This window comes from Lontra canadensis, unplaced genomic scaffold (assembly GCF_010015895.1).
Source record: "Lontra canadensis isolate GAN:19392208 unplaced genomic scaffold, GSC_riverotter_1.0 scaffold14, whole genome shotgun sequence".
Classification (NCBI taxonomy): domain Eukaryota; kingdom Metazoa; phylum Chordata; class Mammalia; order Carnivora; family Mustelidae; genus Lontra; species Lontra canadensis.
Genome location: NW_022631008.1, coordinates 13,942,615 through 13,958,780, shown reverse-complemented (window position 1 = coordinate 13,958,780; position 16,166 = coordinate 13,942,615). Strand labels below are relative to the sequence as shown.

General features: G+C 35.1%; 1 long non-coding RNA gene across 1 annotated transcript; it reads right to left on the bottom strand.

Moving 5' to 3' along the window:
* Positions 1 to 10,535: 10,535 nt before the first annotated feature.
* Positions 10,536 to 13,698, bottom strand: LOC116868099. Its single transcript, XR_004382741.1, has 2 exons — positions 13,637 to 13,698; positions 10,536 to 13,427 (listed from the first exon to the last, which is right to left on the bottom strand). It is a non-coding gene; the product is annotated as an uncharacterized LOC116868099 (long non-coding RNA).
* Between the last annotated feature and the right edge of the window lie 2,468 nt (positions 13,699 to 16,166).

Here is a 16,166-nt window from a genome sequence, read left to right as displayed (position 1 = left end):
ACAAAACAATATTTTCATATTGCTTTTGTTTGCATCTCTTTCTAAATGCTGGACATTTTCCTGTGGAAACTGGGGACAGGCTTTTTTAAGCTTTTTAAAAATAGGCTTTTGAGACATAACTGATATCCAATTAGCTGCATACATTTATAGTCTATAACTTTATAAGTTTTGACTTATAGTCATCACTGCAATCAAGAAAAAGAACATTCCCTCTTCAACTTCTGAAAGAATTTGTGTAGAATTGGCCTTATATTTTCCTTAAGTATTTGGCAGAATTTACCAATAAGTCTAATCTAAGTCTGAAGATTTCTTCGTGGGAAGGTTTTTAACTACAGATCCAATTTTTGAAGACAATTATTAGGTTATTTCCTTTTTTTGAATAACTTGTGTTTGTTTGTGCCTTTTAAAAAATTTGCACATTTCATACAAGTTGTCAGATTTCTTGGTGTATGGTATGGTTATTCCTAAGATTCTCTTATTAACCTCCTACTGCCTGTAGATGCGTCATCATGTAGCTCCTCTCAGATATGATGTTGGTAACTTACGTCCTTTTTTCCAATCAAGCCAGATATTTTTCCATTTTATTAATCATCTTCAAGGACCAGTTTTTTATTTCATTGATTTTCTGTATTAATTTTCTATTTTTTAAATTTCTGCTCTTAGCTTTATTATCAACTTTCTTCTATTTAATTCAGATTTAACTTTTGGTTTGATGTTAGATATTGTATACTTTATCTTGTTGGATAATAGACATTTTTAAATTCTAACCAATGCTCTTGAGCTTTGTTTTGGACACAGTTGCTTAGAAACAGTTTGATTCTGTCAAGCCTCGCTTTCAAGCTATGTTAGAATCAGAGAAACCGTTAATGGAAGACTAATTTCCCCCTACTGAGGCACTACATTCTGAGCACTCTACCCCAAATCTTGTGAATTTAAAAGTTTTTCTGTTCTCTGGAGCAGGCAGGCCCAGGAACATAAACTAGTCCCAGCTTTGTATTATTTCTAAGGATTGTTTCCTCTAATCCTTTCAGGTTGTTTTCTCAGGTAATTTCCTAACATAAATGTTTTGATCCACACTCTGCTGAATACTTACAGGGGTCTCTGTGTAGATCCTTGTATCTCTTGGTCTCTCTGTCTCTGTCTCTCAGTGTCTCCTTTCCCAGCTCTCTCCTATTTGGTGCTCTGTCCTCTCTCTGTCCTCAACTCAGGCACTTTTGTATCATCCTTGCTGACTTTTCAGAAGTGGTTTTGCTTGCTTTTCATCTCTGACTAATCTCTTTGTCTATTTATTTTTATGTAATAGATGTTGTATCAGAAAAATAACTTATAGAAATAATTGACAGCTCAGGATGACTACATTCCTTTATTTTTTTTTAAAGATTTTTTTTTTAATTATTTATTTGATGGAGACAGAGATCACAAGTAGGCAGAGAGGCAGGCAGAGAGGGGGAAGAAGGCTCCCCACTGAGCAGAGAGCCCAACGACGACGCGGGGCTGGATCCCAGGACACTGAGATCATGACTGAAGGCAGAAGCCCAACCCACTGAGCCACACAGGCACCCCAACTACCTTCCTTTAAAGAAGACTTTTATTGCTTCTGCATCAGTCTGCATAACTTGACACTGAGATTTGGGTTTAAAGTCTTCTGGTCTGCACAGAGTACCTGGCTGTAGCCTGGGCAAGAACTTGTTTCCTGGGTTCCTCCTTTCCTTTTAATCCTGAGATATGGTTTTTTGGATCCCAACCCAAAGCGGACCATGAGGTTTAGCAGGATTACACAGTTCACAGGTCCTAGAGGCAGATACATGTCACCCAAGACCTATAATGATGTTAAAAATGCATAAAATAAAAAGTAGTTCAGCTTTTGATGATGACCAGTTTATGATTGGTTAAAGTCCCTGGCCAAATGCTCCATGTCCAATGCCTTGTTAAAATGTCGGGGTCCCACCCTTTCCAGTGGTATTTTAATTCCTTACTGTCCACCTACTTGACACACTTGGGGAGATGATTTTTATTATTTCATCCATCTTTTTAGTTATGTTTTAAGTAAGAGTTTTTCTGAAATATTTAGTCCACTGACAATACATTTCTCTTTAAATGTTAAGAAGCAGTGTTATGCAGTGGAACAGTCACTGTCCTAAATGTTAAATTCAGTATTACGTTAGGTCTTTTAAAATCGCATAACACTAAATACAACATCCCAAAAATTATGACAATTAAAACTCTCTCCAGCTGTGACCAAATGTCCCCTGGGGAGCAAAGCTGCTGTGGGTGCAGAGCCACTGCTTACCAAACCCTGGATGAGCACTTGCAGGCCACCCCACCTCCCCTCTCCGGTCCATATTCCTAACCATCATGCTGTACAGTCTGTGTGTTGGCCTGGGGCCCCACCCCAGTTTCTACAAACCCCCAATATCTCACTGCTTGTTCTTTCCTCACAGACATGACACTCCAATTAAACAATTCTTTTTTCTTCTCTGTCCTTCCCCTTCTCGTGGGGAAGACCTTCTTTTCCCTTTATTCAGCATGTACTCCTTTCTCTTCTAAATACCTGTCCTGTCCAGTGTAAATGCCATTCCTTTTCTGGAGTCTTTATCTTCTCTCGTGCATTTCTCCCCACCCTGAATGTGGTTTCTCCCCTGCAGGTAGGAGCTGGATCAGTCGGAGGATACATCATGAAAACTACGAGGAAAGAATGTGTGTCTTATCCATCTATTGTCTTCTAGAAACAAAGGACAGTTCCCTGCCCATGGTAGGCACTAAGTAAATGTTTGTTGACTGAATAAATCGCTGTTTTGTAAGAGAGAGTGATTGTCTTTCATGCATTGATTCTAGGAAGAAACTATGTCCTTACCTTCTGTTTTGAAATCATCATAAATTTATTACCAAAGGATTTAAGTAAATGATACCCTGCCCGAGTTCCTGATTCTTTGAACATATGAATTCTTAGAACGTTATGTCCCATGCATGGACTACTAGGTAACATTTGCTTCCATTTATTTGTCTGCTAATAAGCTGCTTTTTTTCTTTACTGTTGATTTTTTAAAAAATAATTTAAGGGCTTTGATTGTATGCAAGCCATTCAATTTTGCCTGTTCATGTCAACAGTTTCATTAATTTTAGAATCCATAAGAAGAGAATTCTATAACCAATTGAAATTAAACTGAAAATAAACTTAATTTTTGTTCAGTTTTCCTTATGGTTCAGTTGTTCCTTGTGTATTATTTCATTAACCCAGAGTAAAATCAAGTTAGAGCAACATTTCCCAAAGAATGTTCTACCAATGCTTTTAGGATACCTATAGAATAATATGCTGATGGTTATATAAACTGTGGATACTTTATGGTGTATCCTGCTCTGGGGAATTCATAATTCACAGTAACAAATTAAAAGTAGCAAGAAAGCCTACAACAGAAATCAGTCAGTCAGTGGCTCAACCTCATTTAACCTATTTCTGAACAGTAGACCTTAGTGGTTAAGCACTGAGGCACTGGTGCTAGTTGGCCTGGCCTCAGATGCTAAATCTACCACTTTCTAACTTTGTAAACTTGGATGAGTGTCCCATTTCTGTGGCTGGGATAAAGGAGGTAATGATGGAGCTGTAGGGTGTTGTAAGGATGAAATAATACATGTGAAAATCTTGTAACTCTTGAACAATAAGGGCTTGAACTACAGGGGTCCACATATACATGGGTTTTTTTACAGTATAGTCCTGTGAATGTAATGTCTCTCCTTACAATTTTCTTAAAAACATTTTCTTTTCTCGGCATACTTTATTGTAAGAATATAGTACATAGTTTGTATGAAAAATAAGTTAATCAATTATTTTATGTTATTGGTGAGGCTTTCATTCAGTAGCTGTTAAGTTTTTGGGGAGTCAAAAGTTATATGGAGTTTTGATTGTATGGGTGGGGCTCGGGGCGGTCAGTGCTCCTAACATCCATGTTGTTCAAGAGTCAGCTGTTACTTAAAATATTGCCTGGATTATTGAAAACTCTCAATATATATTTACTATCATTTCCATTTAATTAATTATTAATCCTCATTATAATTTATTAATAATTTTAACTAATAATTACATTATAATTATTAGGAAATACTTATCAACCTAATTGATATGGTTAATATATTTAATAATAAGTTACTGACAATTGTTTTATTATTATTATTATTATTATCATATAAATCCTGACCACAGGACCTGTTTTGGAGTAAGAACTATTGGGATCACTATGAGATTTGTTAGAAATTTTGGGGGGCTGCTACAGAGATTTTTGATATAACAGCCTTTTTAGGGAAGTCGGCCCAGGTAGATTAGTTTTTATCTCTGAGCACTCACCTGCAGAGGGGATAGCTAATCCAAGTAGCAAACAGCCAGTGAATTCCTGTATACATTTGGATCCAAACTGTAAACCTTAGCTAGAGGAGTTTTCTTTTCCCTCCAGGTATACTGAGGTGCCCTACAATCTTATCTGCCCAGAGAGAAGAATAAAGCGTGAAGACAAGAGAAAGAAAATGACCTCCCCTCACTCTCTCGTACAAGACACAAACACATCCACACAGATGAATATACAGAAACACAGACCCGCCCATCATGACAAATATACCAGGCAGCCATACTCACCGAAGACAAACTCACATCCGGGGGGCGCTGTTGGAAGTTCCCGGAGGCTTTCCCGGTCCTCGTCCCATTCTCAAGACACTTGGAACTGTGAATTCTCTAAACCACACTTCAGAATGCTTTCATTATGTTTTCCTTTGGCTTACTTAAGCTCCTGTTGATTTATCTTATTACCATTTTCTCCAGAAATACCTTAATTTTAATAAAAATACCTCAAATTTTATTGCAACAAAAAAACTTGGTAAAATCTCAAATTCTTCTCATATTTTAATAGTATCAATCAATAAATCAATACAAACTTGGGATTTATTTTAACTATATTTGACAAATAGCTATGAGCTTAAAAAAACTTACTATTTAGAGCCTTAGAAACATGATATATATATATACATCGTGTTTAAAAGTTGGAAGTCAGAAAATAGCTTTAATATTAAAGTCAAGATAGTGTCAACAAAGATTATTAATATACTAGCTTAATCTATTTTAATGAAATGGAGAATTTTGTATTTTGCATTTAAATTTAATAAATAGGTCATAATAAGACTGGCTCATAAGGAATTGGTTAGAAAATTTAAATGAAACAAATGAGATACTAGGACTCTAAGGCAAATTTTATGAATTAAGAAAGTGAATTATTAATTAGTATAATAATTATTGTGAATTAATATAATAATTATTGTGAATTATTTCCAAACTGGAAATAATTTTGTCATCAGTTTATAGTGGCTATAAGGAGAGTATCCATTATGAAATCACCTAGTATATAGACTCCACAGCTGATTAATTGCAAAAAGCTATATGAAGTTTTCTGAAGAATCCAGGTGGAATAAATACTGTAACAAAATCAGTGGCTACTGTTACTGTCTGCATATTTCACATGATTAAGTTATCACTGAGGGTTTAGGATGCTAAAATGAATTTTAAATTTCAGACTGATTGAAAATTATATTATTGTGGTTTCATTCACTGGAAATTCTAAACATTGATTCTACAATTTTCAAAGTATTGGTTAAGGGTACATTAGTATTTTTATTTCTAGATCTGATTGGATATAATTTTATGATTGACCATTTTTGAAATAGATTTGGACAGCCACTTTCTAAGTTGTAAAGATTGTTAGAATTTAAAAATGGAAATGCAATTCTTAAAGGCTGCATTAAGAAATTAACACTATCCTGTGCACATACATATCCATGTAGACATACAGATAGAAAAGACAGTTGAGTGATTTTTACACTAAAATAATGATACTGTTTACTTTTTCCTGCTCCTGAAGTGAGAAAAATATTTTTTGTATTATCTCCTTGCTTAGTTTGAAGACAAAGATTTAAAAAAAAATTATCTCCTAAAGTACACTTTAGTGCAGAAAATAAAAATTTTATGTCATAATAGAAAATATGGTAAATATTGTAGATTATTTTGTTTTTGATCAATACTTTTCTGTTTATCTCTCATGTGGCTCTTTGGGTAAAAATGTAACTCCAGCAGAGTTAATTCTTCTCTAGGAGTAAACAGTTAAAAGCTATTTCTTTGAGAAAGAGCTCATCAGAAGAGAGTTGATGAGAGTGTAGTTCTCAAAACTCTTACCAATATTTGCCTTTATCTTTGCTGGAATAAATGTTCGCCCTCTGAGTGTCTTTACAAGCCAAAAAATGTAAATTACTTGACCAGATTGCTAAACTGCAGATTTTTGGAAATTTGGAGTTCCTAGCTTTCTTTTCTTGTTAGCAACGTTTAAATCGTGATCTAGATAAGCTCAGAGACTTACCAAAATTGATCAAGTTTCTTAAGGAACTGCTCAAGACTCAATGGTGTTTTCACCTCTGGTATCCATTCTGCTCACTGAGCTTCTGAGTTCCTCCTTTGCTCCAGTCTTCTCCTGAGTCCCTGATGTCATGTTTCTCCTGGTCTCCACAGAGTACAAGCCTGGTCTTTACAAGACTTCTCTCAGACAAGGGGGACTCCAGCCATCCCTCCTTCACTCTCTTCTTCCAGACATCCGCTCCTGCCTTCTGTGCCATGTTCTGCCTCCCGGTTTGGGCTCCCTTTCACATATAGAGATGTATTTACTCCTTCCTCTGCCCTGTTCTAATCATTTCCCTGGTCCTGAACTGTCATTTGTTGTCTGTTGTCCCAACCTGTGGAAATCACATAATGCTTTAGGTACTGGAATGAACTTTCTTTTATATCTATAACTTGCATCTGCCTATTACCTACCCTGCTTCAGTTGGCAGAACTGTTTCGAGGTCTCAGTTTCTCTCTATAGTTTGTTCTGTTTCATTAAAGCTAATAAGATCTTATCTGAAAGGCACTTGAGCCTGGAGATTATTAGGGTAAGGGGGAGAAAAGGAACAGGATCAAGAATTTTGCTTAATTGAGATCACTGTTGTCAATGTGCTTTGTACCAAAGTCAGTATTAGTGTTTTCCTTCTTTTGACATCCACAAATCTGAAGATATAAGATGATCTTTCAGTTTTCTTGGTCATTAAATGAAACTTATGAGGGGAATAGTTTTATTAGGTAATCTAATAACAGAATTCGATGGACTGAAGTGTTTTGGCAAGTAACTAATGAAACTATTCAGAGTTTTAGTTAGTTCTAATTAGAGCATCTAGACTAGAAATCCCGAAGAAGATCAGATATTCTGACTGTGCCGCTGACTGGATATCCTCTGGAGAGAACTCTCGATTTCCAGGATGGGCATGGAATGTAAATCTGGAGTCCCCCAGTATCTTGAATGCAGGCCAGACAAAGCTGCATCACAATCCTGTAGCAAAGGCAGGTATTGAGAAGGACCCATCAGAATCTAGTGTCCAGTGATATTGATCTCAAGTTGCATGAGAGCAAAAAGTAGCTGGCCCTAGAGCAACATTTTTCAGAGTATTACTTCGACCACTACTTTTATGTGATATAAGTCAGCGTTATAGAAAAACAGAATTGCTATGATGAAATATAGGTAGGAACTGCTGAGTTAAATAAGAGTAAACAAAGTCCTTTACTTAAGGACATCCTGGGCACTTTATTATATGAAAGTGTTTTACTCAAAAGATGAATATTTTTGTGAAGCACTTTTTCAAATGTTTTTGATCATTTACCCGAATTTTATTCAATGAAAACCACAAAGAATGAATGTTTGAAACTTGTCTAATTTGGGACATAGATTTAGGGAACATATTTGATGCAGTGTTCAGATGCAGAATGATCATCTGCAAACATGATCATTTACTAAAATAAATAACATATGTTGACAAATTTAATGAATGGCCAAATGGTCATGCAAATGTTTTCTTGTACTTCTAAGCTCATAAACTCTAAAAATAGTATTTTGTACTTGAATTATGATTTGTATAATTAAAACCCAAGTTTTAGGTCTAGCTATTGATTTTTGGGCTTAATATTTTATATTATGGTACAGTCTGGCAATCCCAAAGGGATGCTTAACCTTGAGAAATAATGTATTTGCTCTTTTTTCACAGAACTATGTGTTGTGGGGATTCATGGCCCTGCCAGTTTCTGGGAATTGGACTGATTGCCTTGTTGACTTATGGCGACATATCCATTGTTAAAGGTATTTCAAAAAATAATTAGAAGTCTACTTTAAGTGTTAGAGTGCAAATCTGAATTTCCTATTCAGAAAGAAATTTTCAGCTTCCCTCAAGCTAGTTCTATACTCAAGGAAGCTTGCCAGACTGTTTATTAATATGATACATTCTGAGTTATCATTATCACCAGCTTACTTTGGATCCAAAGTATACCATATACTTTGGTGTACTATATATATACCAAACATATTTGTGGATACCACATATCCAAAGTATACTTTTGGATACTTTGGATACCACATATCCAAAGTACAACTTTTGTATAGAAGACTTTTGTATAGAAGATTTCAATAAAAACAATATATTTTTAGAACAATACAGTTTAATAGATAATGGAAGAAATGAAAAAAAATGTTTAGGAAAATGTTTGTGTTCCTTGTAAATAATAGCTAAGAGATATTGAGTACTAACTTTGTCAGATACTGTTATACATCTTTCGTTTAATCATCAAAGTGATCCTGTAAGTAAAGTGTTATTATGCTTGTCTTCCATGAGTGGAAACAGGGGTGAAGAGAAATAAATGACCTTCCCAAAGCCACAGAGTTGGTAGTGAGAGAGCTGAGTTGAGTGTGGGCATCCTGCTCCAAAACCCAGACACTTGAAGCCACCGCATTACATGACCTCTCTTCAACTAAAGAGAGTCCTCTTCATTACAACACATTGAAGTTGACCAGCAGGGCAGATAAGATATTATGATACTTGTTTCCATGATTTAGAGTTTTTGAAAAGTGCATTGTGGCTTTGCTCATACTGTGTATCTGCTTGTAAATTTTCAATGACTTTATATCACACTGCAGTATAAATCATTTTAAACCAACCAGCCTAGTCTGTATTTGTTAGTTTAAGAGCTTAGTCTGTATTTGTCAGTTTAAGTGTCAAGCACTCCGTATTCTGGCCTTTTTTCAACATTCTAATGCTTTACCTAATGTTATTCTTAATGGACATACCACTAAAATCAGCCAGGTTTATTTAACTTATCCTGCCTCCAAGACTTTGTTCATATTTCCATTGCAAGATCTATCCACATATCCTCTCAGATTGGCCAATTAAATTCTTTTTCAAGGACTATTTTACAACTCAGTTCTTCCGTGAAAGTGCTGATGTCCTTACCTTCTGTCTTGACTTTGAAACTTCTGAAATAGATTTTAAATATGAAATATATTTACATCACAGGGGATGTGACCTTTGAGTGTAATCTTCTGGATGCTGAGGGTTCACTGGGCAGAAAAATGGCCTGGAATCTGGATGGTGTGGGAACTATCACAGAGAGCAAACATGACAGAGCATCACAAGGGTAAAGCTTAGAAAAATTGGTAGAAGCCAAATAATAAAGAAGTGTATGCAACTTGTTACCAATTGCGGAATATATTTTGGAAACAATGATTAACCAAGGGAAGATCCTAACAAGTGCATGACTTTTTGAAAAAATTATTGGCTAATCAACACTATAGTTGAATTCTGTCTTCTTATCACCTTTACTTTGTTTTTCTCACCAGTGGTAGTATAGAGAGATGATTTCCAAGCCTTTAAGAAATTATTGCTTTAGTCTACGTAGGGTGTTGAGAACCCCAGTGATGGAATGGGGCAAGAATAGTGATATAGAAGAAAGGGGACATATTATGAGACAGTTCATGTCAAGTAAATGTAGGGAAAAGGAAGGGAAATAATCAAGAATTATTTCAAAATTTTTGACTTGCGCAACATAGTTTTTGATAGTGTCATTAAGTACCTGAAAGATTAGAAGGGATGTGGGTGTAAAAATCCTTTCCTAGTGGGCTATCCAAGGCAATGGGTCTGTAGAAAAAGAGGTGACAACAGACAATTGGAAGTTAGAGGTATATAGCTGAAGAGAGAAGTTCAAAAATGGATATATACACTTGGGACTTTAGGCTACTGGTAATTGTTGATTCGATATACTCGAGTACAAACAATCGGGAGAATATGTAGAGCAATAAAGAATTGAAAATGCACAGTGAGGCATCTTTCAAGCCAAGATCAAAGCAGAATCAAGAGTTGGGAAGATTCTCCTAGTCCCCACACATAAGCTCAAAACATTAATGGATCTAATTTCATTCCCAAGCAATGCAAAAGTAAGGAAACAAACTAGTGTAGAACAGTTTACATATGCACACTGACTGCCATTTTTTGATTTAGTATTTGCAATAAATGTATAATCTCTAAGATATATTTGTTTTTAAATTTTAACTCAGTATATACAGGGAATCTTGTATATATTTTGCATGTAAGTCAGAATCAATCTTCTCAAGTGAGTGATTTTGAATGTAAGTATTATAAATAACCAGCACTAACTATTGCACATTTAATTGAATTCTTTTATTTTAAATATTCATAGTACAGGAATTCATTAAGCCTGAATAGAACATCATTATTTACACATCTAAGGAATAACTCCAGTGGTAAATCAGTGAAGTGCTTACATTGAATATAGGAAATACGATTGAAGAAAGAGAATTCTCCTTACACATACAGGCTCAAACCCTTTATACATTTATTTCTGCCTTGGGATCTTAGCACAGATCACTGAAGTCACTATTAATTGCTGAACAAAATTTCAAAAAATTATAACTATAACAAACACACCATATATTTATAAACCCAGAAAGACATCAATGGGCCAGAAATCCACATTATGATGGCATTTTTAAGGGAAGGAAATTTCAAATGATATCTCCAGTTTAATTTGTGGAAAATGCAAGTTCTTCAAACAGCTGAATATACAGATTTCCTATGGCATTTTGCCTTGCATGGCTTCTTAAAATATTTGCTTAGCTGCCATAACATGTTATGTTATTTACAAGTTGAATTGATGAAGGGAACAATATGGTAGCAAACTAAGAGCCCAGATCAGTTGTTTACTGAATGCCATACACATACAACATCCTGGTCAGTGAAGGTGGCCTCCGTACTGCCAGGACTGGCTACTCAACGTTTGGATTAATGCTTTCCTCCAGGATGTAGCAAGACTCAGTTGCATGATTTTCACTTGGAATAGTAGCTAGACTCAACTTTTTTTACTGTTATATTAACTTCACTGAAGCAGTTAAAATTGAACTTGAATGAACCAAACATCTGTAAATAAATAAATAAATAAATGTATAAATAGAATCACTACTGTTTTAATAACATAGCAATAAAATTACCTTCCAACAGTATAAATGCTTATAAATGCTTAATATTGATGTTTTAAGTCACCAAGTGCTATTTCTAGCCTTACTATATTATGATGAATGACTAATTTCATTTGGGAAGTGGTCATTGGTCCACATATATTATCTGTTTGGAATTAAGCCCTTTCAAAAGCACAAGTATATCTCCTGAAGAACACCAAAGAATAATAAAAACATGAACAAAACTTCACCAAATGGCATAATTTCTGTTCCCAAAGACTACTGCAAATTATCAGCATGTAGAGGCCTGGTCTTTTGCAGCCAAAATGTGTATTTTCTACACATTTTTTCCCCCCTAATCACCTAAGTTACTGAGAAAAATATTTTTCCTCCCTGCTCTACCAAGTACACTGATTGGCTGTTCACACTGCCTGGATATTCTACATTATTGCCCAATTTAGTGTTGTGCAGACCTGGCCTCAAGTGTTTTCTGCTCCCACATCCCTCCCCACCATGCCCTGGCAGTAATACTGATTTTGGCAGTGTAAAGAAAAAAGACACCCTCTTCTTGATTGTAGAAAAAGCTGCCAGAATACTGTGTTCATAGTATAGAACTGATTAAGATGATATTTTTCATATCTTCATGCTTTTATAATAGTTAAGTTTCTATGCAGTAAATTGTATCATTTGCCAACAAATGATTTAATTTGTTTTATTTTATTGCCAACAAGAGACTTAAAGAAGAAAATTGGGGGTGGGGGGATTTTACCACATTATGCTGTCCAGTTAAAAAAAAGCAAAGCAACATTTTCTATTGGCTTATTAGCACTAAGAACAACATTTTCACTTTACTCAAGTTTAAAAAGAATTTTTTGAAAGAYGTGAATCATGCACACAGACTGGGACAAAGCCTATGTATGAATTGGCAGTGTAAATGCCCCCCTCCCCCAAAGTTGCATGATTCACCAAAGGCATGCATTTTTTCATCTAATATAACACAACCTTAATATCTTTATATAATTTCTGACACATTTTATTTCAAACATGCACTGGCTACTAAAATAAGATTTTAAAGAAAAGCTGATGTTTGATATAAAATAATCATGTCTTTTCAAGTGTGGAAAAATACTCTACAAAAAAATAAGTAGAAAAGTGGTTTCTGATCAATGTGTGATTTTTATCTATAAAAATCCAGACGACTAATTAGTGTGCTTACAACAACCCTATGGGGTCTGCATTGCAATTTTACACATACATGAAGTTAATAGCATTAAACAACTATTAGCACAATGCAAGTAAATCCTTATCAGAAATAACAAGAACTATAAACTGTACATTTGGCATTTAGGTTTCAGAGTACTTTTAAGAGTCTGCTTAAATATGATAGTAAAATAGTGCAAAATCACATTACATTAATAAAACGTACAATTACCACCCAAATAATTTATGGATTACTGACCCTTACAATTCACATATTGGCTAGAATTGGCACATTTTGTTTCACCATGATAGTTTTGACCTTCTCTGAGTGCACATTGTTTTATTCAAAGTTACACTTGAACTACATAGAAAAAGTGTAGGCTTATGTGTGTCTGTATGTGTGTTTTTGAGGAGATGAGAGAAAGTATGTAAACTTCATTGCAGCTTTCTTCTTTAGCAACCGTTTAATTAGAATTCCTATAGAAACTGCTTGGTAACTATTTTCTCTTCTTTCTTATGGCTCCCAGAACAGTGACATGGCCACACGGAAGAGACCAAGAAGGAAAGAAAGAACATTCTAGAAGAGTATATGGCAGCCCATGCACTGTGCCAGGCTAACTAAACCAGAATATCTAATCAAAAAAATCAAGATCTAATAAGTACTTCTCAGTTGGCTCTAATGCAAAGTCCACCACACTATTGATTGATGAGAAGTCAGTGCCCCAGAAAAGCTAGTGAATCATGCAATCGATTGCACCACCTGGAACTTGGTTCTAATTCTTAGTTTACTATTCTTTTCCTCCTTTCTGCAGCTGTGTAAGCTGGAATCTACATTGAAACTTGTGAGCTCTTCCTTCACTTTTCCCCTTTAAAAACCTCTCTTAGGGGCGCCTGGGTGGCTCAGTGGGTTAAGACCTCTGCCCTCGGCTCAGGTCATGATCCCAGGGTCCTGGGATCGAGCCCCACATCGAGCTCTCTGCTCAGCAGGGAGCCTGCATCCTCCTCTCTCTGCCTGCTTCTCTGCCTACTTGTGATCTCCGTCTGTCAAATAAATAAAATAAAATCTTTAAAAAAAAAAACAAAACCTCTCTTATACACACAGGTTGTTTCAGTTTCAGAATAAACTACATTATTCCAATGAAGATGAAGATGATTAATCTCAATAATTTCACTCAGATAATTTTGACCAGTTGCTTTTCCTCCAGCAAACACTTTTTTTACCTTCATCTTATGTACTATTTATGAAAATGATATTTTTATATTGTCACAATTACTCCACTAATCCTGATTCCTACAAAATCCAAACTTATATTTAAAAAAAAAAAAAGAAAAAAGAAAAGAGGGGGAAAGTTGCACATGAATAAGTACTTCACTTTTGAAGACTGCCATCATGCTGATAGCTCTAGAGATTTAAATTTTTAATTTAAGAGTAAAAAAAAGATGTCATTATTTTCACTATGTTTTTCTATCTCCATTTCCAATGCTACATCTTCCAGCCCAAGAGCTCTCATTGATTTAAATGTAAAGGATCTGCAAGCTAAATGATTTTTTTTTCCTTGTCAGTGAACTTCTGGTCTCAAGTATAATATTCTTTGTTCTTCAATTCATTATTTTTGAATACTATGTAAAATATTTGAGATAGGCCATCTATCATGTAAAAAGGGAACTGCTCCTACTTTTACATTGAATAAGATATTCTCCGTCTGTTCAAGGCTCTTAAAGAAGAAAACCACTGTGTTGCAGGCCTGGATCTTATTGTAGTCCCCAGAGACACATACCCTGTCCTAGATGAGAGTGAGCTCTCTTCTTGCAATCTGGCCTTGGAAAAGGATGGCCTCTTCAGGATTGTCTGTCTCATCTGAGGGGCTGGAGGTGGCTAATGAGGCCAATCTGAGAAGGGGATGCAGTCTTGTAACTCTTGCGCATATTTCTTGCATAATGAGTAGTACCAGCTTGTTGATTTTGTCTGGGTACCATATCTGTGAGTCTGCTTTTCTATCTCCTTCCATTAATCAAAATGGAATGTGAAATGTGCAGTAAGAGTCACCAGAGTTAACATACCTCTGAAAAAAATCACTCTCAGAGTTTTTCAGACATAATTTATATTTGTTTTTTATAGCAAAACTCCAGCAAGCTCTAATGTAGCATACTTTATGTATACAACTAATTCAATAATTTGTTTGCCAGATGATTCAGAAGACTAATTTAATTTTCGAAGTTTTCTAACATTTTATCTGAAATAAACATTTCTCTGAAATAAACATTTCTAATGTTCTTTAAAGTGAGACAATTGGGAACTGCTTAAAAATACTATTTTGAATATTATTCATTTCTGACACATCAGTGTAAAACATTTAAGTTTGCTTTTCTGTTTTATTAAAGTACAACTTAGAAAGTGTGCAAATGAACAGTTGGGGTTATTCATGTCAAATTTTTATTTATTATGCAATTAGAGCAGTGTTAATCACAGTCTGGCTAGGAATTATTTTATTTCTGCACCACTAAACAAATACATACATGTTTATTGAATTTATGCTATCCCATTTTAAAGGGACCTTTAGAATTTTTTAACTTTAGGAAAAGTAGATGATGACTTGATTCTGCTTCCTAACTTATGTCATTACCTGACTCTGCCGCTGAGCTGATGTGGTAGATGAAGTCAGGTTGCTGAATATTTCGGGACCCCCGTCTTTACCAGCAAATCACCTCTGAGAATCTTCCTTCTATTCCATTCTGTGACATAAGCTATGCCAACTAATAATAAGCTAAATTGACTGTTAATTTACTGATTGCTCATAACAGTGAGGGGAAATTAGGCTTGCTTGGGTTCCAATTATTTTAAGAAATGGTGTATGTGTTTAGTAAGTCAAATAATGCCTATGTACTCCCCTTCCATTACTGAGTCATTATAGAAGATGTGAATGCATGCTTCCACACTATATTTATTTGTTTCTTTTCTTCTGAAGATTATTCCTTTGGCTTATTTAAATTTGCAATGATTCTTAAAAGCTGTCTGCTTAACATTTTCAGTTTAGAACTGAAATTTGGAAGTAGTTTTGAATTCCTCACAGTGATATTATGTTATAATAAGTGCTTGTAAATTTGAACACAGTATCTATTCACTTATATGTTATTTCATTTGTCCATGCACACACACACACACATACACATGCACACAGACACATCGGGAATCTACCTCCACTTCATAGATGCAAATCTGAGGCCAAGAGGAGTCAGGTAGCCTGTCTACAGTTAGGGAGTGGCAGAACTGAGATTCAGTTGTAATCTGTGGTTGTAAATCTGTGGTCACCAAAACTCCATGTGCTATAGCTAGCTCATTGCTATATGCCAATTGCAAATTACTTTTCCACCCATCAAGCAAGGGCTTTGGGACATGGAAAATAGGTTCTCTTAAACATATACATTGGATTAGCAGATCACAGAAGCATAAAATTTTATGGCTGTAAAAGATTTTAGTAATTGGATAGTCCAATTTTCGTGTTGCAAAATACAAACATACATTTAGAACCTAAAAAGAGAATGAGAGATATTTTTTCAAGATATATAAACTTTTCTTTTCCTAATAATACCTCCAGGCCAAGAATTGAGCAGGTC